The 24,688-nt window shown below is 41.8% G+C and overlaps 1 protein-coding gene across 3 annotated transcripts in view; it reads right to left on the reverse strand.

Annotated features, from left to right (window-relative positions):
- MAPK6 (mitogen-activated protein kinase 6) overlaps positions 1 to 16,320 on the reverse strand; it is a 34,070-nt gene extending 17,750 nt beyond the window's left edge. The window contains exons 1-2 of one of the 3 annotated variants that reach the window (XM_070797540.1): positions 15,516 to 15,628; positions 2,949 to 3,038 (exon numbers count right to left, since the gene is read on the reverse strand). The gene's annotated coding sequence lies outside the window, so the exon portion shown is untranslated. Of the gene's footprint in view, positions 1 to 2,948; positions 3,039 to 15,515; positions 15,654 to 16,182 lie in introns of those variants that run through there. The other 2 variants (XM_070797538.1, XM_070797539.1) reach the window with 2 other exon arrangements.
- Between the last annotated feature and the right edge of the window lie 8,368 nt (positions 16,321 to 24,688).

Raw genomic sequence — 24,688 nt, forward strand, 5'->3', positions numbered from 1 at the left:
AAGATAGTTCCCTGAAACTACATTAGCCACAAATGTTGCCTCGAGCTTTTTCTTCCCTAAATTGCCTCCTGCTTTCTGTCACTTAGCTCACTCCATCACCAAGAGAAATGCAGGTACTCTAAGTCAGGCCTAAGTGTATGAAGTCATAAAACACAAAAGAAAGAAATAAAAAAGACAGTAGAATAACTTCACTTTGCTTTCATGCATTGGAGAAGGAAATGGCAACCCACTCCAGTGTTCTTGCCTGGAGAATCCCAGGGACGGGGGAGCCTGGTGGGCTGCCGTCTATGGGGTTGCACAGAGTCGAACACAACTGAAGTGACTTAGCAGCAGCAGCAGCAGCCTCATTTCCACATTCTACAGAAATTCGATTTTCTTTCCCTTCTTACCCATGAACAACTTGGTAAGTGTCAGCAAGTACAAGTTTGAGGTGAGGGCCTTAAATATGAAGGTTACTTGCCTGATATTCCCTTCCATCTTCTATTCTGCTGCTTCTCAGGTTAAATGCTGACTTGGGTCATCTGGCCTGATCACACTCACTCACTCACTTACCCCCACCCCTCACCAGCTCTTGCCTATTTAGCTCTTCTCCAGGGTCAACCGAGTAACCTGAGTTAACTGGCATTCAGCCAGCCTCACATCTCAGCCAAAGCTCAGTTACTTTTGGAGAGAAGGGAAAGGTTGAGCTCTACTTACATTCACCTAGGACGGTTTCCTAACCCTGGCACAGAGAGGTGTTGTTATAACAAATTCACCTTTCCCTAAGATCATGTTCTCAAGCTCTCATCAAAGCTACTAAGCTTCTAGGGCAGAGAAAGCCAAAGACTACAGCTTAACTGCTTGCTTATACGCATTCCTGACAAAGCTCTTACTCCTAATGCAGGGTAGCCCACAGTTATCAGGGACCCCTCTCAGGATTTGGGCCTCAAGGAGGTCGGAAGTGCAAACCAGTGTCAGTGAATCATCTCAGGAACTCGGTGTGAGAGGGAGGACCTTGACACTTAAGCATCAAAGCCTAAGGGGCTTTTGCCTGCTATCAGTAACTACCATTAGCTACAGAGACAGACTTTCAAAGATGGATGCTTACATAGCTTCTAACAAAGTAACCAGTTTTTTAAAAACTTCTAGTCCTAACTTCTGTTCTTAAATTGTCTGAACCTTTGCCTAAATGCATTTTAACATTAGGGACTTCAACCATTTAAAAGGCCATTATAAGATAAACGTCATATGTTTATTTTGATGCTCATATCTAGTTGCTATTTACTCTAGGTACTCACATTGGAATATCAGAACTTTACAGATTAGATAAACTAGTCACACGATCTCTAAAGTGAAAGTGAAGTCGCTCAGTCGTGTCCGACTCTTAGTGAACCCATGGGCTGCAGCCCACCAAGCTCCTCCATCCATGGGATTTTCCAGGCAAGAGTACTGGAGTGGGGTGCCATTGCCTTCTCCGTTAACAGCGGCTAGGCATACCCTTCCAATTCTAAAAGTCTATGACCTATGAAAGCACAGTACAAGTTTTCTAACCTGACTAGGTTTTGCTCCCACTTAATATACTAGGACGCCCAGAATGGTGGAACTGTGATTGAAATTGCTATAAAATTAACATTAAACATTTAACAGAAAACATTAAACACAATCCCATCTACAAATTTATGGCTGGAAAATTTAAAATAATTTTAATAACCCTTCAACCCCTTCCTATCTTCCTCCTGTCAGAGCTGTCATTTCTAAGACTCTTCTCCTAACCAATGGCAAGGAAACACTGGGGCAAATATATAAGCAGAAGACACTTGGGCAGCCGCCTTCTTCAAGTACCTTTGGAAATCTAACGATTCCAACCAAACAAAAATGAATACAAATTTCTATAGTAGTCGAGAGACAGCTTATACAGTGTTACAGTAACAAATAACCCCCAAACCTCAGTGAGTAAAAAGACCTTTTAAACCTGGCTCATGCAACAAGTGAAACAGCTGTTATTCAAACTCCTGAAGGAGCTATACCACCTCTATCACAGCCACTCAATGTACCAGAGGGAAAGAAATGAGAATCTCTCACTGATATGTAACGTCGTGCGTGCTCAGTCACGTCCAACTGCTCACAACTCCATGGACTGTAGCCCGCCAGGCTCTTCTGTCTTAAGGATTATCCTGGCAAGAATACTGAAGTGGGCTGCCATGTCCTCCAGGGGATCTTCCTGACCCAGGGATGGAACCCGCATCTCCTGTACTGGGAGGCAGGATCTTTACCACTGATCCACCTGGGCCGCCCCACTGATTCGTAAACCTTCATCCAACAAATCATACACTTCACTTCTACTCATATTTTACTGACCAAAGCAGGTCACATGGTGGCACCAACTTCAATGCAGTAGGGAAATGCCATCCCAAAATGGCCCAGAAGCAGTTTTTAAGAGCTTTCACTGTTTGTTTCAATTCTTCCATCCATCCACTACATTTTTATTCAACAAAACCTTGAGTGCTTATCAAATGCCAGGCACTGTCTTAGGCATTAAAGTATAGAAGGGATCAAAATAGTTTAAAAAAAAAAAGCCTCATGGAGCACGTACTCCTAGAGCATTGTATTCCACTGCAGTAGATTCCATTGTAGTAGACTTCTCTCTGTCCACTAGGCTTGCTTTCTCTTTTCCATAGCATTTTCCTTCCTTTGTCTTTTGCCATCCATCCCCAATCTCATTTAATCTACCCTCTAATCTTCAAATCCTCTAATCTTCATTTTCTAGGGCACCACTCCCTTCCCCCTTGCTGCAGTTCTATTTTTAAAGGTTTGGGACTAAGTACCTTTACTGACATTTTCTGAGCATAGTTCCTGATGGTAGGCACCTTAAACACTACTGAATGAATTAATGTAAATAACATAGAAAGCTTTGGAGAACACAGGCTCTACCCTCAGATTTTTCAGAATTTGATCACATTCTGACCTACCATGTGGGAACATCGGTGATGACTCCAGATACGGTGCTTTCCTTTCCAGGCATTAGCTCAGGAGCCTCACCCTATGGTGAACATATAGGTCTGCCAACACACGAAGAAAGCAATTGATTTCAACCCAGTTGGACTGGAGAAACAGAAAAACGTTAGCTCTGTTATAGCTCCTAGTTTGTTTTGCTGAGGTAGTGGAGAGGGACTGCACCACTGAAGCAGTGCCCTATATAACCAGATGAGCAGGACTCTGTAAAAAGTCCTGCTAGCCTGGCAAGTGGGTATTGTGAAGATATGGAAGATCATGCCAGTACTCTCTGATTGTACTGTTCTTTATCCCATGTTAGGAGAATCTGAAAGCACCACAGCTTTCCAGACTGGCATCAAAAATACAACAGCTGTCATTTCTGAGCTAACCCTGGTGAGGGTCTGAAGAAGGTTCCACTGCTCAAGGCCACAAAAAACATGTCTGGACCCCCACCAAATGGAGACAATCACATGCTTACTTAAAAGTGTGCCCAATTTTTAAAAAAAATTATTCAGAATGGCATATAGCTTTTCTGGAATATCTTTTCTCCTTTGTTTCTCATTTTCTCCAAACCTAAACAAGAAAGCTTGTAAGATAGAAAATAGTGTAAGTAGGAACTTGCCTGATGGTCGAGTGGTTAAGCATCCACCTTCCAATGCAGGGGACACAGGTTTAATCCCTGGTCCCAGAAGATTCCACATGCTATGGAGCAATGAAGCCCAGGCATCGTAACAATTGAGCCTGAGTTCTAGAGACTGTGAGCCACAACGAAGACCCTATGTGATGCAACTAAGACCTGATGCGGCCAAATTAAAAAAAAAAATAGCGTAAGTCTCTTTCAGCAGTTTGATACTGCTGAAAACTTCTCATCTGATGTCACCAACCCCATATTAAAAACAAAGAAGCACGAAATAAAGTGATCTGAAGTTTAGTCTAGGATCTGTGGCGAAACTAGCTTTGTAATCAAAGCCTCTCATATTACTATGTCTCAGTTCCTCATCAGGAAAATGATGTAGCTAAACTCCATGATTTCTTCCAGCTCCAAAATATTTTAAGTTTAGTGAAAGACTCAGGATTTCCACTTCTGATTAAAATGCAGAAAGTTGCAAGACACCATTACTCTCTCCCGATAAACCATGATAAACTGAGTAAGCTGCTGCTGCTGCTGCTAAGTCGCTTCAGTCATGTCCGACTCTGTGTGACCCCAAAGACCAGGCTCCCCCGTCCCTGGGATTCTCCAGGCAAGAACACTGGAGTGGGTTGCCATTTCCTTCTCCAACACACGAAAGTGAAAAGTGAAAGTGAAGTCACTCAGTCGTGTCTGACTCTTAGCTACAGAACTGTAATTAAGAAATATACCTGAAAGCTAAGGATGCAAAGAACTCTAAACTCTAGAAAATATCAAGCCCTTCCTAACACAAGAGACCATGGTTATTCTCATTTCTCATAAAGTTGCAAGAGAACAAGATATTTTCCACTAACAGGACGAAGAAGAAACCAGTCAAATTTATAAACAATGATATTTGCCGCACGCGGATTCAGGTAACAGATTAGAATTCAGAGGAAGCCCAGTTACAAGCCCTACCTGCCAATCCTTCCCCACGGGTCTTCACTGAGAGTACAAGTCTGAAGCCAAGTCAGAAAAGCTGAGGGAAAACCTCATGAAGCATATGGGTATCCATTTTGTCCAAGACAGATGCCCCTCTCAAGGTGGAGGTCAAGACACGAAGTATGAGATAAATCCCTCAAAGGCACTCGAGTATAAGGCAAATATTCTTCCTTAAGAAAATGGGCAAAAACCTGATGTAAAGAAAACCGGAGGTGGTACTGGAAATCAAAGAAAATGTCCAAGCAATCCAAAGAGCCAGCAGCAAGGCTGAAAAGTAGTTCAGAAAGCTGACATGATTTACAAAGCTGACAGGGCAGAAGTATGTGATGAGACAATGGGCAAAAACTTCCCCAAACTGATAAAGACATCAACTCACAGACCTGGAAGGTCAATGAACTGCAAGCAGGATAAATACAAAGAAAAATCTAGGCACATGATAAACTGTTGAAAGTTAGAGAGCGGGAAGGTCAAAAGCAACTCTTAAAAGCAACTATGAAAGAGAAAAAAGTATATACTAGGGAAAAACAATAGGAACAAAGGCAGACAAACACAAAAGCTAGAGACAACAGAACATCATCTCTCAAGTGTCGAAAGAAACAACCAGCCCAGAAGTCTACATCGAGGGAAACATACTTCAAAAAGGACAAAACAAAAACATTTTCAAAGAGAAAAAAATGAAAAGAATTTGTCCAACAGATTCCCATTACAAGAAATGCTAAAAGAAGTTTGTTATCATGAAGATGAACCAAATGGAAGATCTACAGAAAGCATAAATAATTGGAAAAAGCAAAAAGCCTTAAAAAAAAAACAACCCAATCCACACGTTTAAATGTCTTTAAGAGACTATTGATTGTTTAAAGCAAAAGTAGTAATGTATTGGGGTTACAGCATATGTAGAAGTAAAACATAAGAGCACAGTGTGTTTCAAGAGGGTGACCTGAATCATGCGGTCTTAAGGTTTGCAGTGTTAGTGAAGTAGTTTATACTGTTTAAAATAGACTGTGAAAATAAACTGTGAAAAATAGACTGAAAAAAATAAAAAGGCTCAGGGGTCATCCTTAAACACCTTCTCCCTTTTTGGTCATCTGTTGCTGTATGTGCTGTTTTAGTCAAGAGTCGTGTTCGACTCCTTTGCGACCCCACGGACTGTAGCCTGCCAGGCTCCTCTGTCCATGGAATTTTCCAGGCAAGAATACTGGACTGGGTTGCCACTTCCTTCTGCAGGGGACCTTCCTGACCCAGGGATCAAATCCATATCTCGTGCATTTCCTGCATTGGCAGATGTATTCTTTACCACTTAGCCACCTGGAAAGTTCCTTTTTGGTCATTATGTTTACTTAATAATATCCCATCAAGGGGAGTGAAGGGAAAGAAAAAGAGAAAACTAAAATCACCAATTGTAAGTAATGATTCATTTTCCTAGGCAGTTTTTGTGTAATTTTTACATCAATAATAATACAAACTAATACATTAGCATTTAAATACCACAGATTCACTGACACTTTCAAAGAAGATAAAAATTTACCATGTTACTCAAGACAAAGACACATATTTTATTATTTTTCCCACATATTTTAATTGAAATAATTTTTAGAGGCTCTACTTTATAACTTAAAAGTATACAGTTTTTAAGAATTTAAGAACTACATTATGGAATACAATTCAAAAAGTTTTAACTTGAGGATATAAATAACATTATCTGGTACATATTTATCTTACATTATCAGCTTTTATAAAAGCAATTAATGAAAAAATTTGTATTATAAAGGAAATCACAGCACTGAACATGAGAATAGATTTTTTTTAATATAGAACAACAGAAAGCCTAAGAATGTATTATATATGAAGCATACTACTCTTACACTAAATCCTCCTAACAACACTGCAAAATGGGTCCTGAGATTTTTAGAGAATTTAAATAACGCATTAAAGGTCACACACACTGAGAGCCAGAATTTGAACTTCAGGTTTCAGTCCAAAGCCCATGATCTTCTTTCTAATAGTAATGTAATTTATTGACAAGTACACTGTACCTTTCTTCCCAACCCTAGTGTTTCTTATATACAGGACATTCTTCTGCATAACCAGAATACAATCATCAAAATCAGAAAATTGACACTGGCATAGTATTACCACCTAATACTCAGATCCCATTTAAGTTTTTGCAACTGTACCAATAATGTACAGAGAGCTAAAAAACTCAGTTCAGAATCATGTTACAATGACTACAATGCAATCTTTAACATATTTTTCCCTTCAGAAATTTAAGGGAGCCAAACATTTTATAGGTGCACAAAAATTTACTGAGCACTTGGCATGTGTCAAGCAGTGTTCTATGGCACAGTGGAGAATAAGACAATTAAGGTTCTTCTGCTTCCAAACAGTTTACACTCTAATGAGAAAAGACCAACAAGTAAGTATAACTTCAGGTTTGGCCAAGTGCTCTGATGGAGTGGCTTGGAAATGGCCATCTAAAATGCTGTAACCCGAATAGTAAACGGAAGCAGCACTACTAAGAGATGGAACAAGAGGATCCCAAACAGAGGGGAAAGAAATACAATCTAGATCAGGATGTAACTTGGAATTTTGGAGGAAAAGAAAAGAAGCCAGTGTACTGACGGTGTCCTTAGTAAAGGGAGCAGGGAGTGATGCGAAAAAGAGGCACGATTCTGAATTTTATAACTAAGAAAGCTATTGAAGAATTTTAAGCAGACAACTGGCATGGTTGCATTTCCATGTTTCCAAGATAATTCTAGCTACTGGGAGGAGAATGCACTGAAGAAGATGGTCAAGTGAAAGCAGAGACCAGTTAAAAGCTATTTCAGCAGGCCACATGAGATAACGGCGACTGAGACCAGGCTGGTAGACATGAGGAAGAAAACCAGGACAACCCGAATATTCTGGAGACCAAGAAAACCTGGCGATGGATTGGATATGGAGGATGATACAGGGAAACAGGTTTTAAGCATAACTCCTAGGTGCCAATTACTGAGATGGGGGAGACTGGGATAACACTATAAGAGAAGGAGTTCTATTTTGGACACATTAAGTCTATTCAGGTGAGATATTTAAACCAGAAACATATATTTGATAATTATTCACATGTAGATAGTGCTTTATTGACTATGCCAAAGCCTTTGACTGTGTGGATCACAATCAACTGTGGAAAATTCTGAAAGAGATGGGAATACCAGACCACCTGACCTGCCTCTTGAGAAACCTGTATGCAGATCAGGAAGCAACAGTTCGAACTGGACATGGAACAGACTGGTTCCAAATAGGAAAAGGACTACGTCAAAGGTGTATATTGTCACCCTGATTATTTAACTTATATGCAGAGTACATCATGAGAAACGCTGGGCTGGAAGAAACACAAGCTGGAATCAAGATTGCCGGGAAATATCAATCACCTCAGATATGCTGATGACACCACCCTTATGGCAGAAAGTGAAGAGGAACTAAAAAGCTTCTTGATGAAAGTGAAAGAGGAGAGTGAAAAAGTTGGCTTAAAGCTCAACATTCAGAAAATGAAGATCATGACATCTGGTCCCATCACTTCATGGGAAATAGATCACTGCAGATGGTGACTGCAGCCATGAAATTAAAAGACGCTTACTCCTTGGAAGGAAAGTTATGACCAACCTAGACAGCATATTGAAAAGCAGAGACATTACTTTGCCAACAAAGGTCCGTCTAGTCAAGGCCATGGTTTTTCCAGTGGTCATGTATGGATGTGAGAGTTGGACTGTGAAGAAAGCTGAGCGCCGAAGAATTGATGCTTTTGAACTGTGGTGTTGGAGAAGACTCCTGAGAATCCCTTGGACTGCAAGGAGATCCAACCAGTCCATTCTGAAGAAGATCAGCCCTGGGATTTCTTTGGAAGGAATGATGCTAAAGCTGAAACTCCAGTAATTTGGCCACCTCGTGCGAAGAGTTGACTCATTGGAAAAGACTCTGATGCTGGGAGGGATTGGGGGCAGGAGGAGAAGGGGACGACAGAGGATGAGATGGTTGGATGGCATCACCGACTCAGTTGACATGGGTTTGGGTAGACTCCAGGAGTTAGTGATGGACAGGGAGGCCTGGCGTACTGCAATTCATGGGGTCTCAAAGAGTCACACACGACTGAGCGACTGAACTGAATGAACTGAGATAATATTTTAAAAACTAAATTGAATGAGACTATCTATGGACAGAACTAAGAGAAGAGGAAGAAAGTCCAGGACCAACCTCTGTGTGCTTAGTCGCTCAGTCGTGTCCAACTCTTTGCAACCCCAAAGACTGAAGCCCATCAGGCCCCTCTGCCCATGGGGTTTCGCCAGACAAGAATACTGGAGTGGTTTGCCATGCCCTCTTCCAGGGAGATCTTCCCAACCCAGGAATCGAACCTAGGTTTCCTACACTGCAGGTGGATTCTTTACCAGCTGAGCTACCAGGGAAGCCCAGACCAACCTCTGGGATATGCCAATACTTAGAGGCAGGAGAGGAGAGAGAAGCCTGTTAATGTATGACAAGGTGTGAAGTAGGAGGAAAACAAAAATATGTGTCCCATAAACTAAGAGAAGCAGGTGAATAGGCAGGAAACTGTTAACAATACTGAATGCTGCTATAAGATCCTTTAAGATGGATTTGGTAAATGGTATCGCTGGTAACCTTGACTTAAGAGTACTTTCAGTGGTGAGATGGTGACACAAGTCTAGAGTTGAAGAACAAAGCAAAGTGGAACGAGAACACAAAGATAGTTCTTGAAAATATGCTTCAAAGTAGACTAGAGAAATGAGGCAATAGCTAGAAGAGAAAAATGTGGAATCAGGAGAGGGTTTGTAAGAGATTTCCACTCTATATCTACACTGTCCAGTACAGAAGCCAATAGCTACACATGGATACCAGGCAAGTAAAATATAATTAGCATGACTAAGGAACTGATAATTTTTGTTTAAATAGCCAAATGTGGCTAGTGGCTACTGTATAGCTCTATAGCACATTTGTATATCAATAAAGATACCGGGTTCGATCCCTAGGTCAAGAAGATCCCCGGAGAAAGGATTGGCTATCCACTGCAGTATTCTTGCCTAGATAATTCCAAGAACAGAGGAGCCTGGAGAGCTCCAGGGGGCCCATGGGGTTGCAAAGAGTTGGATTGGTACTTTTACTTTTCACTTTTTCAAAGACAGTCCAATAGAAGGGGCAAAATTCATGAGGCAGGCAAGAGACGAGTCCTTAAGAAGCTAAGAGAACGGGACTCCCCTGGTGGTCCAGTGGTTAAGACTTCACTTTCTAAGGCAGGGGGTGATGCTTCGATCCCTGGTCAGGGAGCTATGATCCCACATACCTCTTGGCCAGAAAACCAAAAGGTGAAACAGAAGCAATATTGTAACAAGTTCAATAAAGACTTTAAAAATGGTTCACATCAAAAAAATATTAAAAAAAAAAAGATCAAGAGAAGGAATTTAGAGCACAAGTGGAGGAATGTACTAGGGATATACATGAATGAAGCAAGGCAAGAAGTCATGTAATTGGTGGGAACCAACAAGATTTAAAATCAGAATCTTAAACATAAAACTAAATACAGGCTGTAAGAAGCTGAGAACAAGGGAAAGGGAAGGTAATTCAAATTTACTGAGTGTCCATTAAGTGCCAGGCATTTTCTAAGTGGGGATTCTTTGGTGGCTCAGCAGTAAAGAATCACCTACAGTACAAGAGAAGTGGGAGATGTGGGTCTGATCCCTGGGTCAGGAAGCTCCCCTGGAGAAGGAAATGGCAACTCACTCCAGTATTCTTGACCAGAAAATTCCATGGACAGAGGAGAATGGAGGCCTACGTCTATGGGTTCACAAAGAATCGGACATGACTGAGTACACACACACATTTTCTAAGTAAAAAACTATTTCTGTTACTCAGAACCACCACCTTTTAAGTCTCATTTTACAAACAAGAGCACTGCTCCAAAAGATAAAGCAAGTTCACCAAAATCATGCAAGATTTGGACACAGGTCACTCTGACTTACTCTAGGGTTAGACTCTTCCCACTGCATAAGGTGGAAGGTTAAGAATCACTCAATGTTTCTACACCTGGAAATAACACAAGAAAAGGCAGATCAATCTGGCAGCTATCGACAACTGCCAAAAAACCTGGAGATATTACGCCAGAGGCAAAAACTGTCCCCTCAATGCTATCCATAAGATAATTAAGGAACACTTACTTAACAGGTTATTTATTTTAAATATTTACCTACTTGGCCAAACCAGATCTTAGTTACAGCCTTTGGGATTTTCAGTTGTGACACGCATACTCTTAGTTGGGGCATGTGGGATCTCGTTCCCTGACTAGGGATTGAACTAAGGCCCCTGCATTGGGAGTGTGGAGTCTCAGCCACTGGACCACCAGGGAAGTCCCTAACAGTTTATTTTTAATATTTTTAAATCCAAGTGTTTGAGACAAACGGGGAAATAGATATTCTTGCAGCTTAGATTCGGAGAAGGCAGTGGCACCCCACTCCAGTACTCTTGCCTGGAAAATCCCATGGATTGAGGAGCCTGGAAGGCTGCAGTCCATGGGGTCGCTAAGAGTCGGACAGGACTGAGCAACTTCACTTTCACTTTTCACTTTCATGCATTAGAGAAGGAAATGGCAACCCACTCCAGTGTTCTTGCCTGGAGAATCCCAGGGACGGGGGAGCCTGGTGGGCTGCTGTCTATGGGGTCGCACAGAGTCGGACACGACTGAAGTGACTTAGCAGGAGCAGCAGCTTAGATTATCTACACTATTGAACACAGGAGTATATCAGAAAATTGGCATTGCTTTATAATAACTACTAAACTAATACCTAGGCATTTTAGGGATGTAGGTAGTTAGAAACCTACCATCACTCCAATTTGTAAATTAGGAGGAAATTATTAAGTTTAAGTGAAGTGAAGTTGCTCAGTCCTGTCCGACTTTGTTGTGACCTCATGGACTGTTGCCTGCAAGGCCCCTCCATCCATGGGATTTTCCAGGCAAGAATACTGGAGTGGGTTGCCATTTCCTTCTCCAGGTGATCTTCCCAACCAAGGGATCGAACCTGGGTCTCCCACATTGCAGGCAGACTCTTGACCATCTGAGCCATCAGGGAATCCCAAATTAAGCCTAATCAGTTATTAAATTACAGCTCAAATAATTTTAAACTTAATGTGGGCAAAGATCATCTAAATATGTGCTGTCCAATACAGTAGCCACTAACTTCATGCAGCGGAGAATAAATTAATTAGAAATACATATAATTAAAAATTCAGTTCCTTGGGTATACTAGCCACCTGTCAAATGCTCAACTGTCATGTGGCTAGTGATTATCTCACTGGACAACACAGAGTAAAATACTAATACTTCTATGATCACAGAAAGTTCTACTGGACAGTGATTAGATTCTCAATCTTCCTTTTGATGTTTTTTAGGAGGGTCAATGGAAAGAGCAACTCAGAAGACCTGAGTTTTCCAAATCAGTCACTAACCAGCGGAGCAACTTATGTATGCATCACTTAGCAGTGTTGCCAGAAATGAACATGCGTTTGAATCACTTGAGAATCTAGTTAAACTGTAGCTTCTAAATAAGTCTTGAGATGGGGTCAGGATTCTGCATTTAATTCCCAAATGATGCTAATACTACTGGTCCAGAAATCACCCTGTACCAAGATTTTAGATCACTCTGGGCCTCAGTTTCTTGAGCAGTCAAAATGATGTACCTGGGGGAAGATAAAATGTCCATAACTCCTCCGTAAAAACTAACATTTTATAGTTTTATGGTTGTACAGAATTAAATGCACATAAGATTTCTCACATTCTGAAGAGACAGTATCTTTCCTGAAATAAATTTTTTTCCCTATGAAAAAGACATCAAATTTAAATGAAAATCAATGGGAAAATGTCGTTTGCTACAATCTCTGTATACTTTTTCAGAAATGGATTTAAAAGGTAGACATGTTATGTAAGATAAACCTTTTAAAAAGTATCAAAGGGGATACACTACACTTTCCAAATATGCAGTTCAGAAGGAAAAAAAACACTGGTGGATTCTGCCCATGCCACTATTACTTTAAAGGAATCAGTTCCACATGAAAAGCAACTCCTAAGGGGAAAAAAACCCAGTAACTACAATAACATTTTTGTTTTTGTAAAGTCTCAATCAGGACTGAGCAATAAAACCAACCAAAATCTCCGTATCTCTAGCAGGCTATAGGGTAACGTTAAGAGTCCACAAAACAGGCTAAAGGAGCTGACAGTGGGAAGCCAACAACGCTACAAAGAATTTACTATTGAGGCATGTTCTATTTTAACAGGGGCCCTAAAGTAACACAGAATTCAAGTGGGCAATGCAAACACAGAACTGGAAAGCAACAGGGAGGCTCATCATCATTTCATAAGTCAATACCTCATAGAAGGAAGACAGACTAACACAACCAGTTTATAAATTCTGAATTAAGCATGACAGGTAATTACCTACATTCTTAAAACACAAACACACACTGGAAATACACGTTCAACCTCTAAAAGGCTTTTGAAAGTCTTTAATACTTTCTACTTGTATTTTTATATTTACTTTAGTAGGAAGTATATTTTAAAGTTTTATCTAAACTTTATTAAAGTTCCCCTATATAAATCATGCAATGTTCTTCCAAAATCTCTTCAAAGATTTAATTCACATTAATACACTTTACTGCCCACAAAACCATTCAAATAAATCACTGAGAAGATAAATAGTATACACAAAGAAAAATATGAGAATGGCGAGTTTTTCTTCTCACTTTTAAAACACATTGTTATTCTCAATCCCCATTTTTCTCAATCTTATTTTAGGTCAACCTGCTAAACAATGGCTTTCTACAATCAGTCAAAATAGTTTATTACCAAATTTCAATGTAAATCTTAAATTTGGAACTATACAATCAGCTTATCTAAGAAAAGGACTGATGAAAAAATAGTGCCTATAACAATACCTATTTTAACTTTTAAATTATTATATATTATAGTCTATTAAATTAATATAGATTAGAAAAAAGAAGAAAGCACTATATATAATTCCACCAGAGTGAAATGCTTATGTTCAGAGCTTTATCTGATTAAACACTGCTGTAGTTTTACAACACAAACTAATTTCTAGATAGTACAAAGTTAACTTTTACATTACCAATGAAAACAAAAAGGTTAATTTCTATCTATACCATAAAAGTACTATCTGTAAAAAATCCATAAGAAACCTCTCTCATCAATAGCCAAGGAACTGCTGTGGCACTGGCCAAAAAGTTCCCTCCGGTTTTCACCTAACATTTTACAGGAAAACCCAAATGTACTTTTTGGCCAACCCATAGGATCAAATATTTCATTGCCCCAACTGACTAGCAATTAATTTTACCTTTCTTTTCAACAAATGTTACCAAATTCCACCTGCAGGATATAAGATATCCCTTTAAAATGCAATTTCAGAAGCCATTACTTTTTTAGAGAATCTGTGGCTCCTCTGTGTGATAGAGAATTATAATGTAGACAGGAGCATTTTAGCCTATCATTAAAAAAAAAAAATAGTGTATAAAAAAAAGGGCCACGTAGCAGTCCGTGGGCAGGATGAGTCATCACCCAACTCAAAACTTGCAGCACTTCGAAGCTTCCTCCTACCCGACCCCATCCCCTTCAGCAATGTACCCTGAGTCAGCAAACCTTACTATTTTCTCAGTTATGAATTCTCACGATGTTTAAACGAACTTATGCAAAATGCTGCAACACTTTTAGTACTAACATTTGTCATTAGAACACGTACTTTTTCTATCGCAAAATTAACTGATCTTCAAATCAATCTTCTCTGGATTCTTTCTTAATCACAGAAAGTAGCAAACATTTTTAATCCTCTTTTGCAAATAACTGAACTACAAAATATGGTCATAAAGGTTTTTATAAATAATCCTCCATTTCCCAGAGCTCTTTCTCTAACAGTAATTCTTAGGTGATTAAAACACCTCCTGCTCAAATCTGGTATATTTCCTAGACGACTGCAATTCTTGAATTCAGGACACCAATAAGCAATTTTACAAGTTTCACAAGGCAATTCTTACTCAGTGATGTAGCATATATATGTGAAAGGACTCTCTGCTCCTTGGCACATAGCAAGCCCTTCCTAAACATGTCTGAACAACTACCCATTCAAGAAATGTAAAGTCTCTGCCACCGATTACCAAGCATATTTCAAACATAAGTATCTGACATTCTACGAAGAAACTCTAGAGGCAATTTCCTTTCAGGGCCCACTCCTGTTTGATCCCTTCAATCTTCTAATTAGACTACTCTTTCCATTTCAGTTCCCCAACGTTCGAGAGAGAGGATGCGTCCAATCAGAGCTTTAAAAAATAACAAGGCTAGACGACTCAAACAATCGGAAAAGTACTCTGAAGCTGTTATCGCTCTATTTTGTCCCCTGTTAATTTTTCTTTCCTTTGATAAATCATCTTGTATCTGTAAAAAAAAAACAAAAAACAAAAAACAAAAACTCAGACTGACTTTGGAGGGCATTTTTAGCGATGAAGGAAAAGAACACTAATTGTGCTGCAAATGCAGTACCTCACGTTAGTGGACCTTTCCCAATGAGCGAGCAAAGGTAGAAATAAAAAGGAAAGGAATCGAAAAGATCCTGCTTCGGAACGCTCCCACCTAACACCTGAACCAGTCTTACCAATCAAGGAACAAAAAGCGACCAAAAAAATCCTTACTTTTCAACAAACCTCACCAAGTCAGAGAAAAATGCACCGAGAAGCGAGGAAGCTCTTTTTCAGTGAACCGACAAAACAAGTTTTCATTTGGGGACTTTCAAGGACCACCCCCGCTGCGCGTCCCGAACGCAGCTCAGACAAGGCTGTAGTAAAGGGAGGGGGAAGAAATTAGGAATTCCGATTTGGAGGAGTTTTTCTGTACCTCCTTAGCGGCCAGATTCAACTCGGGCAGAGGACTTCGGGGCTCCGCGCCGAGTCGAGTGACCGGCGCGCTACGCAATGTGCCGAGTGCACTGGGAGACTTTGCCCGGCCGGAGTCAGCTGAGGCCGAGTCACCGGAGTCGGATGGGGGAGGAGACGCGGGAGCATTTCGAAAGGCGGAGTGCCAGGAAGGCTAGACTCCGCGCCACCTCACGCGGCTGGGGCGGGTCACCCCTCCCGGCCGCCGCCCCGCGTCAGCCCGCCGCCGGCCGGGCCGGGTTTCGAACCTGCGGAGCCAGACGTAAGCGGTCGGGAGGCAGCCGGCAAGCCGGGCCCGAGGCGGGCGCGCACTGCTGGGCCCGGCACCCGGGCCCGCGAGGGGCGTGCCGGGTGGGAGGGGCGCGCCGGCCGCTCTGCCGGCCCCACGCGGGGACCCCGGCCCGCCGCCGGCGGCCCGCGGGAGGACGCGCCGGCCAGGCCCAAGAGAGCGAGCCGGCGGGCGGGCCGAGGGCGGGCGGGAGAAGGAACAAAAGCGCCTTTGTTGAGCGACGGCCGCCGGAGGGTCACACACAATGGAGGAGAGAGCCGGCTCAGCCACCGGGCCCGCCGCGGCGCCCTCCTGAGCCGCCCCGGCGGCGCGCCCCGCACACGCACACACATATACCTACCGGACTTCTCCGACTCATCGAGGGAGTGCGGGGCCCACGGACAGCCCCCAGTGTCGGCTCAGGTCTCCGGCTGTGCTGGCGGCAGCGGCGTCTCCGAGGCTCTCGCTTTGCCGCAGTCGCCGCCATGTAACCCCGACCCGCGAGAGAGGGCGAGGAAGAGGGGGCGGAGGCTCTGGAGCCACGCCCCCGTACGTCACAGGCTCACTCCACGGGTTCCCCCGCCCCCGCCCGGCCCAGCGCGCCGGCACGCGCCGGAATTTCCAACGCCCGTGACTGGGCTCCTCGCGCCGCGGGGGCGGCAAGAGAAGCACGCGGGCTTGTCCCCAGCCTCCGGTCTGATGCGCTGGGCTGGGCTAGGGAGCTGGCAAGGAGGTGAACAGACAGGCACTCTTCGCTCTGCTACTTGACCCAGGGTTAGAGCACATAGTGGTCAAACTCTTTGTGAGCGTTTACTGCGCACCTACTACGTGCATGGGACTGGACGACCTAGAGGAACAGGACTTCCCCATCCCCTGGGAATTAGGAAGCTGGACCCGAAGATGGATGGACTAGAAGGCAACAGCCAAGGAACAAGGCAAACGCGTTAAAGGTCAAGTGCTAAGACAGGCTTCTAAATGAGGTTGCCACCGCTGACCTTTCAGCCAAATGAGAAGGAGCCCGTGAAACTAGAGGAGGTGGCGGGGAGGCGGGGGTGGGGGGGTGGGGGTGGCTGTTCCTGCGGAGGGAACAGAATGAGCAACGACATGGAGGAGGGGAACACCTGGCTTGTTGCAGGAACTGGGACTAAGCCAGTCTGAGGGAAGCGTAGAATTTGGACAAGAGTGTACAGTGAGAAAAGTGGGAAATGTAGATTGGTACCTTCTTGGGCCCACTAGGACAAAAAAAAGCTTATTTATTTATTTTAGTATGGCTGGTTGAATCCAGGAAGCCTTCCAGTATTTGTGTGAAATGTAGTAGGTATTTATTAAATTAGAGACGCAGGTCAGCATTTTTTTCAGTAACCGAATCACCATTTCTGGTGAGAACCAAACGTTTGGCAATCAGATATCCATTATTATGCGCATCCTCAAGCTTCAAGCTGGAGGCAAAGACCACTTCAAAGCTCACATACTAGCCTGAAGTTAAGTGAGTGGGATGGAGTTTGAATGGTTTATTTTTTTTTATATTTAAAATAATGCCATTTGAATAACAGGTGTGAAGAGGACACAGTGAGTAGATAAAACCAAGAAAAAGGGAAGGGTTGTCCTAACCACAGGATTTCTTATTTGTGAATGCCGCTTCTCTGCAATAAGAGCTCCTTCTCTTTGACCACTGTACATCCCTGCTCTGCCTGCTGGAGCTCCTCTGAAATTCATGACACCTTTCCTCCCCCATCCATCAGTGTTTGAACACCAGGAGGAGAGGGTTCAGTTCAGTTCAGTCGTGTCCGCCTCTGCGACCCCATGAACCACAGCACGCCAGGCCTCCCTGTCCATCACCAACTCCTGGAGTCCACCCAAACCCATGTCTGTTGTGTCGGTGATGCCATCTAACCATCTCATCCTCTGTCATCCCCTTCTCCTCCTGCCCTCAATCTTTCCCAGCATCAGAGTCTTTTCAAATGAGTCAGCTCTCCGCATCAGGTGGCCAAAGCATTGGAGTTTCAGCTTCAACATCAGTCCTTCCAATGAACACCCAGGACTGATCTCCTTTAGGATGAACTGGTTGGATCTCCTTGCAGTCCAAGGGACTCTCAAGAGTCTTCTCCAACACCACAGTTCAAAAGAATCAGTTCTTTGGTGCTCAGCTTTCTTTATAGTCCAACTCTCACATCCATACATGACTATTGGAAAAACCACAGCCTTGACTAGACGGACCTTTGTTGGCAGAGTAATTTCTCTGCTTTTTAAGATGCTGTCTAGGTTGGTCATAACTTTCCTTCCAAGGAGCAAGCATCTTTTAACGTCATGGCTGCAATCACCATCCGCAGTGATGAGGAGAGGGTAGAGAATAAATAAGAAGCACTGTGCTTTCCCTTAGCTTATAATGTGTCAAAGACCACTGAAATAACCTGTTGCTCAAGCATAGCCAAATTTGTTGACAGTTTTAGTAGCATCTTAGAGAAAGAGGTCAAGGGTAGGAAAGCTTCAGAGAATTAGGGTTAAAAACAGGTCTTTCAATGAAAGCATGTTTGAGATAAGACTAAATTTTGTGATATAATATTTGAACTACAAGAAGATCAAACCAGTTAATCCTAAAGGAAATCAACTCTGAATATTCATTGGAAGGACTGATGCTAAAGCTGAAACTCCAATACTTTGGTCACCTGATTCAAAGAACTGACTCATTAGAAAAGACCGGATGCTGGGAAACATTGAAGGCAGGAAGAGAAGGGGACGACAGAGGGTGAGATGGTTGGATGGCATCACCAACTCAGTGGACATGAGTTTGAGCAAGCTCCTGGAGATGGTGAAGGACAGGGAAATCTGGCATGCTGCAGTCCATGGGGTTGCAAAGAGTCAGACATGACTGAGTGACTTAACAAACAACAAATCTTTGGATTAGTAGACCTAGGGAAGAGTTGTGAAGCAAACCTTAAAAAGTCAACAGTTATTTGATAAACCCAAGAGTAATATTATGGAGGAGGGGCTGTTTACCTTGAAGAAGGCTAGGTCTCTTTGTTGTTCAGTTAAATGGACTTTGAGGAAGGTCTTGAAACTGCAATAGTTATTTGCCACTTCATCTTTTGGGGCAGAAATTTCTTGAAATTAAAATCATGTTTAAGCATATGTTGGGGTTGTAGAGTCAATGTAGTCAGTTTTAGTTCTTAACTCTATTGTGTGGCTGTAAAAAGTTTAAGTTCTCAGTAGTTTTTCAAACTGCCAAACATAGTGAAGTCATTTTGGTGGATTAAGATGTGAAATTTTTTCTTAATGAAATAGAAAAAACTAGAGAGCATAGCCTATAACATAGAGTAAAAACATTGTTTTGTGAAACTTGTGTTTTGATTATGTATCTTATTCCAACAAATCTAAAATGTCATCAATTAGGACGGAGGTTCATGACATTGTACAGGAGACAGGGATCAAGACCATCCCCATGGAAAAGAAATGAAAAAAAAAGCAAAATGGCTGTCTGAGGAGGCCTTACAAATAGCTGTGAAAGGAAGAGAAGCGAAAAGCAAAGGAGAAAAGGAAAGATATTCCCATTTGAATGCAGAGTTCCAAAGAATAGCAAGGAGAGATAAGAAAGCCTTCCTCATTGATAAATGCAAGGAAATAGAGGAAAACAACAGAATGGGAAAGATAGACATCTCTTCAAGAAAATTAGAGATACCAAGGGAACATTTCATGCAAAGATGGGCTCGATAAAGGACAGAAATGATATGGACCTAACAGAAGCACAGGATATTAAGAAGAGGTGGAAAGAATACACAGAAGAACTGTACAAAAAAGAGCTTCACGACCCAGATAATCATGATGGTGTGATCACTCACCTAGAGCCAGACATCCTGGAATGTGAAGTCAAGTGGGCCTTAGAAAGCATCATAACGAACAAAGCTAGTGGAGGTGATGGAATTCCAGTTGAGCTATTTCAAATCCTGAAAGATGATGCTGTGAAAGTGCTGCACTCAATATGCCAGGAAATTTGAAACACTCAGCAGTGGTCACAGGACTGGAAAAGGTCAGTTTTCATTCCAATCCCAAAGAAAGGCAATGCCAAAGAATGCTCAAACTGCCACACAATTGCACTCATCTCACCCGCTAGTAAAGTAATGCTCAAAATTCTCCAAGCCAGGCTTCAGAAATACGTGAACTGTAAACTTCCAGATGTCCAAGCAGGTTTTAGAAAAGGCAGAGGAACCAGAGATCAAATTGCCAACATCTGCTGGATCATCAAAAAAGCAAGAGAGTTCCAGAAAAACATCTATTTCTGCTTTATTGACTATGCCAAAGCCTTTGACTGTATGGATTACAATCAACTGCGGAAAATTCTTCAAGAGATGGGAATACCAGACCACCTGACCTGCCTCTTGAGAAACCTGTATGCAGGTCAGGATGCAACAGTTAGAACTGGACATGGAACAACAGACTGGTTCCAAATAGGAAAGAGAGTACGTCAAGGCTGTATATTGTCACCCTGCTTATTTAATTTATATGCAGAGTACATCATGAGAAACGCTGGACTGGAAGAAGCACAAGCTGGAATCAAGATTGCCGGGAGAAATATCAAAAACCTCAGATATGCAGATGACACCACCCTTATGGCAGAAAGTGAAGAGGAACTAAAAAGCTTCTTGATGAAAGTGAAAGTGGAGAGTGAAAAAGTTGGCTTAAAGCTCAACATTCAGAAAACAAAGGTCATGGCACCTGGTCCCATCACTTCATGGGAAATGGATGGGGAAACGGTGGAAACAGTGGCTGACTTTATTTTTCTGGGCTCCAAAATCATTTCAGTTGGTGACTGCAGCCATAAAATTAAAAGACGCTTACTCCTTGGAAGGAAAGTTGTGACCAACCTAGACAGCATATTAAAAAGCAGAGACATTACTTTGCCAACAAAGGTCCGTCTAGTCAAGGCTGTGGTTTTTCCAGTGGTCATGTATGGATGTGAGAGTTGGACTATAAAGAAAGCTAAATGCCGAAGAATTGATTCTTTTGAACTGTGGTGTTGGAGAAGACTCTTGAGAGTCCCTTGGACTGCAAGGAGATCCAACCAGTCCATCCTAAAGGAGACCAGACCTGGGTGTTCATTGGAAGGACTGATGCTGAGGCTGAAACTCCAGTACTGTGGCCACCTCATGCGAAGAGTTGGAAAAGACATTGGAAAAGAGTCTGATGCTGGGAGGGATTGGGGGCAGGAGGAGAAGGGGACGACAGGATGAAATGGCTGGATGGCATCACCGACTCAATGCACATGAGTTTGGGTAAACTCTGGGAGTTGGTGATGGACAGGGAGGCCTGGCGTGCTGAGATTCGTGGGGTCGCAAAGAGTCAGACACAACTGAGCCAGTGAACTGAACTGAACTGAAGACACCAATATTTTATGTAGTATAAGAAAGTAAAACTATCCAGATGATGATACCCTATTGCTACATCCTAATCACAGAGATATTAAAATAGAGGAAGTACTTCTTAGAATTGATGAACTAATTGTAGATATCTATAAAAATGCTAATTGGATCACAGTAGCACTTCCCTGGTGGCTCAGCTGGTAAAGAATCTACCTGCAATGCAGGAGACCTAGGTTCTATCCCTAGGTTGGGAAGATCGCCTAGAGAAGGGAACAGCTACCCACTCCAGTATTCTGGCCTGGAGAATTCCATGGACTGTGTAGTCCATGGGGTCCCAAAGAATCAGACACGACTGAGCGAATTACATTTAGTGCTACTTATTGGTCATTACTGCTTTGAGCTGTGTTATTGCTAAGCATTTGAAAGCCACCATAGTAGTGGAAGAATGTGGGAAAGAAGCAGGTAAGTCCACCATAAGGCAGCTTGAAATGAGTGCTTCCTGAGCAGAAATGCAAAGTACCTGCTCTTATTGGAAGGAACAAGTGATGAGGTCTAGAGATACCAGGAAAGTTTCAACCCGAAGACAGAGCATTTGAGCTGGGCTTGATTCCATCAGCAAAGTATGAGGAAAAAGACATTTCAAGATGAGAGGGCAGAATGTACAAAAGCATGAATGTGCTGGACACGCTTTGGAAAAAAGTCTGACAGGACTGGGGAAATGAAGGCAAGTTAGTACCCAACTGAGAAGGCCTTGTTTGGATGCCAAAACTTTTGGATTTATGCTAAAGGCAGAAGGAGAGGAATTTAGATGATTCAACTAGTATTTAAGAACGGTAATTCTGGAATGAATGCAAAGGATAGATTTGGTGAACAAGAAGTTGGCAACAGGAAGAAGGTAGAAGGATTCATCTACATTGTTGTTTTCTGCCATGCATCCAGTCTGTCTTACTCTGGTGACAATACTCTGATGTCGTTTAAGGAGCCACCCTTTCTGTGTAAGAATTCTTTTTGTTACAGTGACAGAAAACCCAATTCAAATTGTGTTTTAAGCATGAGAGGAGGGCAGGGATGGAAGAGAGGGGAAATGTGTTTCTATTGGGCATAGAAAGGGGATGTTAATACAAGTGATACTTGAAGACAAATCAACTGGCCTTGATGAAGGGAAAGTCGTGAGTCACCCAGGTGGGTCCCATTTTTCCTGTTTGAGTTTAGATTCCCTCATTAGGCTACTTGTTTGATCTTTTTCCAATTCACTTACTATCTTCCTATGAAAATAAACTGTCAGTATCTTGATTTTAAAGATGGAGGGTAAGGCAGATATTAGACATATAGACCACCAAGCTTGATGCCAATTCCTGGAAATTTTCTAATGTAAATCATTAAACATATGTTAGGGAAAATGTAACAGTTAATAGGAGTCATCATAGATTCTTTTCAAGTAAATAATGACAAAAGAAATACCACTTCTTTCTTGATAGGATTATTATATTACTAAATAATGGGTAGTGTAGTCTTGATCATCTCAAAAAGTCAAAGCATTTTTGTGGATAAGATTGAGAAATATGGGTTTAGATAATTGTAGAGACTGAACTGAACTGAATTGTAGAGAAAGTTTGATTCAAAGACTGCTAATTACTGGAGAGACATTAATCTTGAGGCTTCCAGTCTCAAGCGATACAGATTTGTCCTCCTTTGTCAAGACTTGGGCAATATTTTTATCAATGTTTTGAGTTAAGATTTGAGGAAGATACAGAACTCAGATCTGAATATGTTGACAGAATAGTTACTCAAAATAATTTTTTTTAAAAAAGATGACATCTGGTTGCAATAAATACAAAGCATAGTATCTTTGTTCAAGAAATCATTTGAAAGGGGCCAGGATTTAGGAGACTTGACCTGATAGTATGACTATAAGATAGAGATATGCATACAATGTGAGCTGCCACCAAAAAAAAAAAAAAAAAAAAACCTAACAAAATGTAGACTGTGTTAATGCAAAACAGTGTTCAAGTCACAGGGGTACTAGACCTATGCTATTCAGTTCAGAATTTCTGAACTCATGTGTTCAAATATAGATACAACATTAAAAGAGCTCCTTGCATAACAAATCAGAATTCTTTAGAAGGAGACATCCAGGTAGAGTATGGAAACCATTTTTTCCTCTAAAGAAAAGATGAGGGAATTCGGTCTGCTTAACCTGCAGAAAAGCAATTTGCTAAAGAGTTGTTATGCAGAGAGTAGATTTCTTCCATATTGCACTGGAGTTCAGATATAAGACCATCAGGAGGGCTATTATGGAGAGGAAGATTTTGGCTCTGCATAAGAAAAGACAGTTTTGGATACTGGAATTGAGCCCCGTAGTCAGGACCTCCTGGTGAAATGAGTTCTACATCACTGGAAGCATTCAATCAGAAAACAATGGCCACCTGTCAGGGATGCTATAAAAGGAATTTCTGGGGGGGTGGGGGGAGGAGGGGCCTATAGAGAGGTGATAACATCCAAGGTCTTTAATTGGAAGTTTCCATGTGTCAGTATTTATACTATTAATTTAAAATGATTGCTTTTCTAGACATGGTTTCCAAAAGAATATGTTGTGATTTTCTTTGTAAATAAAACAACTTTCCACTGAAGAAATTGATTGCCAAGTCCAGCTGATTCTTGTTCTTTGTGGTAGTTACGTTCTGTAAGGTTGCTTTGAACACTGAGCTAGTGACTGCTGAACCATTGCTTTTAAGGGGGATACAGGATTAGTTTCCTTTATTTATTATTTATTCATTATTATTTATTGTTAGTTTCCTGGTAATAGCCTTTATCAAGTAACCCTTTCAGATAAACACTTTATAAACATTATTTCATTCTCTTAGGCTATGATAAATAGGATATTGGAGAAAAGCTGTAATGCCATAAGCTACTTACATTTTTTAGACAAAACCTAGCTTTCTTTGCAACAAAATCTCAATCTGTACACTTACTTTTTGAATAATGGTTATGTAACTAACCACTTAAATATACTGGGAAATACCTATTCGGATAATTTTACAAGAACAACAGATAATCAAAGGATCCTCCCTGTGATTTATCTGCCTTGGAAGTCAGTATTTTCTGGAAGTGGGATAAATTTGCAGAATGGTAGAATTAAATGACTAATACAATAGTGCAGCTCCTGTGGCAACACACACACAAACACTTTTTAAGAGGGAGCAGAGCTATGGTGACACTCTTGGCTTTAGAGAAATCTGGTATGAGGGTTTTCTTATTTATACTCTGTCCGTCCTCTTCCTATCTTGAGAGCCCTGTTAGCCTGAGGAGAAGAGATGCTCCTGAGTTCTGGAGATAGTCCACATTTTTGAAGTGAACTCTTGAGACCACAAAGTCTTCTATACCCATCCTCAGTTTATGAGAACAATCTGGGCCTCCAGCACATGATCAATGCAAATTAAAGTAAGATTCGACAAACTGTTCCTTAGCCCATCCACCGAGTGATAAATATTTTGAATTGTGGGGACAAAGCAG

This window comes from Bos indicus, chromosome 10 (assembly GCF_029378745.1).
Source record: "Bos indicus isolate NIAB-ARS_2022 breed Sahiwal x Tharparkar chromosome 10, NIAB-ARS_B.indTharparkar_mat_pri_1.0, whole genome shotgun sequence".
Classification (NCBI taxonomy): Eukaryota; Metazoa; Chordata; class Mammalia; order Artiodactyla; family Bovidae; genus Bos; species Bos indicus.